The 4,176-nt window shown below is 41.0% G+C and overlaps 1 long non-coding RNA gene across 1 annotated transcript; it reads left to right on the top strand.

Moving 5' to 3' along the window:
- The first annotated feature begins 234 nt into the window (after positions 1-234).
- Positions 235-3,714, top strand: LOC119149534. The gene is made up of 3 exons (XR_005104737.1): positions 235-399; positions 2,779-2,929; positions 3,388-3,714. It is a non-coding gene; the product is annotated as an uncharacterized LOC119149534 (long non-coding RNA).
- Positions 3,715-4,176: the final 462 nt, after the last annotated feature.

Raw genomic sequence — 4,176 nt, 5'->3', positions numbered from 1 at the left:
GTGGCTTCTGTGAGAAGCTGCTAGAAGCTTCCACCATGTCCAACAGAGACAATGCCAGCCGGCTACAAGATGGACCCGCTGCTGGCCAAGGCTGAGCCCAGCAGTGACAGCGGTAGCGCCTCTGGGGTAACGTGTTTAACAAGGGGAAAAAAAACGTGTGTGAAGAACTGCAGCGCGGCAGGGCCCCAGGCTGGGGCAGCCCGTGGAGGGCCCCCTGCCCTGGCAGGGCCCCGCGCTGGGGCAGGGCAGGGTGTGAGGAGCCTCCCCCGGAGGGGCAGGAGCGGCAGGGACAGCGCGGGAGGGACTGACCGCAGCACCTGCTCCCTGTCCCCCTGCACTGCTCTGGCAGAGGAGGTAGAGGAAACTGAGAATGAAGTTAAGCTTGGGAAGAAGGGAAGGGTAAGGGGGAAGGTTTTTTTAATGTTTGGGTCTTATTTCTTATTATGCTACTCAGATTTGATTGATAATAAATAATTTTCCCAAGTCGAGTCTGTTTTGCCTGTGACAGTAGTTGCTGAGCGATCTCCCCCTGTCCTGATCTCAACCCACCAGCCTTTTGTTATATTTTGTCTCCCCTGCCCAGCTGAGGAAGGGAGTGATAAAGTGATAGAGCAGCTTTGGTGGGCATCTGGCATCCAGCCAGTGTCAACCCACCGCACTCATGTTGAGCCTTTTCAGCCGGTAAATATTTTCCCAAACCCCAAACCCAAATTTAAAAGTTAGGCTGAGATATTATATTTTTTTTTAATTTCAGTGGAATTTGGTTATAAGGTTCAAGTCCTTTAAGATCTGAGCTTTGATCAATGAATGTTTCACTATATTGGCTAATAACTTAAGAATTCCTTGAGAGCTAGTAATTTCATTTTATCTGCTTACTGATTTTAGATATTTCAAAGCCTGTAGCCTGGAATACAGTTATTGCTAGATAAAGGAGACATTCCTGCAGATAAGTCTGTAAACAGTTCCTGATCTTCCTGGTATTCATACTGGCTTTTCTGTTCGACAGCTCACTAGGAGGTAATGGGGTAAACGCACTGACTATGGGAAGCACACTGAGTTTAAGGACAAATACCCTGCAGCCCTCCAGGAAAATGATGATCATAATGTTTTAAGAGGTTGCATTAAATTCTTCTGTCAAACCAAAAATCCCACTAGTGAACTGCATCTCCTTCCACTGGGGAGGAGCAACAGTATTTAAACACAGATAGACCTCCTATATACTACTACTACTACAGGCTAAGGGACTGGCAGAACTAATGGGAAGGCAAAGTGCAGTACCTCAGGTTAGGTCTTGCTGGAGCAAGCTCCTTCACTCTGGAAAAAAGGTTCTGTCTCATGGCCACAGTTATTCAGGGCTTTGGCTTTACATATTTCATTCAGAACAGTGCACTGCTAGTTGTGCTGTGACCCCTAACACTATATTGTCTGATTGGTTCAATGATCACTCTGAGGAATGAGAACCACCTACCCTATTATCAGCTCCACCTCCTGGGGCTTCCCTTAAAGGGACTTCCATTCAAGTCTGGTCTAGAGTAACACATGCAATTACACTAGGAAGAATGAAAATGTGAAGGGGGCAGCCACTGCAGCTTCAGGTCATGAAATGATTGCTGGCTGTGATTAGGAAGAAATCCCCTCCTCTAAAATGAAGTATAATAGTGTTCATATCTAAGGATTCACAACTGGCCATTGTTAAAGATAGGATATTCCCTGTGTCCGTTCATACAGTCTCTGATTTCCGTCCTCTTCCCCTTTCAAAATGCAGCAAAGGAAAAGACAACTTTCAGAAACTTTCTATCTTCTCATTAAGAAAAAATAAAAATAAAAGGGGTAAAGGCGAAATAAATTTTACTACTTTGCTGCTCTGCTGCTCAACCTTCTGTCACAGCTTTTTCCTTTAAAAGTAATTTTGAATGTTCCTTTTTTTTCTCTTGCATAGGCAGTATTTAATGATTCTAGTATTTGATGTAAAAATTCTGAATTAATTTCACTGTATTGAGACTACTAAATATGATTTCTTTTTTAAGCATGTTGCTCTTGTGAAAGACTGGTCTCTAAGGACTGGCTGTCAGTCATCTCATAAAATAAAGGTTATTATTATTATTATCAGTGGTGAACAATAGCTGATGACTTCAAGTTGAAGAAAGGTCAAGAGACTAATCACTGATATGCTTTCAGCAGCTATCTTTTCTAGTCAGAACTTAAGCAATTATTAAAGGTATATTTTTTCAGCTTTAAAATTTATCCTGTTTTTCCTCATTGTCTGTGTATGTGCATGTATGTGCACACAAATCCATCTCAAGTTAGATTTTTTAGATCTGCCAAGTTTTACTCAGGCAAATGAACCAAACCCATAACCATTTCAGAATCTGGAATATGAATAATTGTGACAGTAATGCATTGTGTATCAGAGGGAGTAAGTGGATGGGGACTTCCTTTTTCTGTTAGCAGCTACCACATCTGCGGCATCCCTAAGCAAATTTGAATTCTCTAGCATGGGTCTTAAACCAAGACTCAATTACTCTGCTTCTGCTGGAATGCTGGGATTCACTGTGGTTTCCTGAGACCTTTGTTTTACAATTCATACACTCTAAAACTGGACCAGGTTTTCTGGAGATACATCCTTTTTCTTTTGATCTTGCAAACTATGGAGTATCAGTAATGTATGAAGCTGTTTAGATCTGTGAGACTGAACAGAGGTGGTAGGACATGCTGCCTTTCCTCAAACTTCAGTTAAAGCATGAGAAGTTTATATAAGTCAACAATGTCTTCCTTCAGACTGAAGAAGCTGGCCATGCTTGGAATCTGTAATGCAGTTGGAGACACAGCCTGACAGACTCGGAGAACTATTCAACCAAAGGCTGTCATCACCTGAATCCCTTCACTGTTTCTGAATGCGTTGTTGAAACTACTGAACAAGTCATTGTTGGTAAATGACTGTCTGAAATAGTTTATTTCTTCACTATAGATTTAACAGAAAATATTAGAGCAAGAGAAAAAGTAGGTGAAATTGATTTCATTTAACAATAACCTTCCAGCCTTGCTGCATGTCTCACTCAAATAACCTTTGTAACTAATTATAGTGGAGCCTGAAAATAAAGTACTTCTAGGCTGAAGGGTTTTAGAAGTCATCAAAATTATCCAGTGCTCAATAATGCCAAAATCCTATATGCTATTATGTTCTTGTGCCAGCAAGGCTGCCTGCAAGTTAACATCTATAGAACTATGAGTGGAACAAGATGCAAACATTGGTATCTTCAAATGTTATATTAATATCTAATGACATAATAGCAAGCTGGGAAATCAATAATTTCTAACTGCTATCTTCTTTTGACTGTATTAAATTCTGAGTGATTGTAATAATTGGTGGGTTTCCTTCTTTTTCAGGTCTGTTACTATATCCAGAAACTCAGCTTCATGCACTGTCCTGCCAGACTACTGTTTTTACCGCTTTGTCCCTTGAAAGATTAGAAGTATGCTTTCATGTTTGCTGGCTACTATCCTCTCTGATGCAGATTTACCATTACAAAAGGCCTCTCTGTCCCCCACTCCATTTGTCTTAGTTTGGGCAGCCTTTTAGATCCCTAGAAGTCAGGACTTAGACTGTTAACATCAAAGGGACTTGTCATTCTTAGAAAAAAGAGCCTAGATTCCTTCCTTTGCCACTTCCCAGATGATGCCCCTTGCTCATATATGCCTGAGTCTCTGTTTCTGTTGGTGTTCTTCCTTTATTTTATTGTAGTATCCCAAATATTCCTTTTTTTATATTTATTTAACTTTCAAGATACCAAATGCTCCATGCACATTGATGAAGAGGAAGTTTTGGTTTCTATGTTTAGTGACCTTCATTATATATTACAAGGTATATCTGTTTACTTGGGCTTTCTTCAAATCACTAGCTCCCAGCTGTAGACCATGCACCATCAGTGATTCATGGAGCACTCGCTGGAGGTCCATAGAGAACTTCCTAGCAAAGCACAGGTTCCTCTGCATTTCCAGCTGCTATCTTACATTAAAACAGATAAAGTTATACCAAATAGTTTCTGAATGCCACTATTCAAAGGAGGCAACTGCTGTTATTACACAGGGCTTATAATCTAGTTGTGAAATGTTTTAGTAGGAGAGGAAAGCGGGAGTCAAGGGGTTGAAATGTGACCCACACCCCAGAAAAGCTTG

This window comes from Falco rusticolus, chromosome 6, assembly GCF_015220075.1.
Source record: "Falco rusticolus isolate bFalRus1 chromosome 6, bFalRus1.pri, whole genome shotgun sequence".
NCBI lineage: Eukaryota > Metazoa > Chordata > Aves > Falconiformes > Falconidae > Falco > Falco rusticolus.
This window is presented reverse-complemented; position numbering and strand designations above follow the sequence as displayed.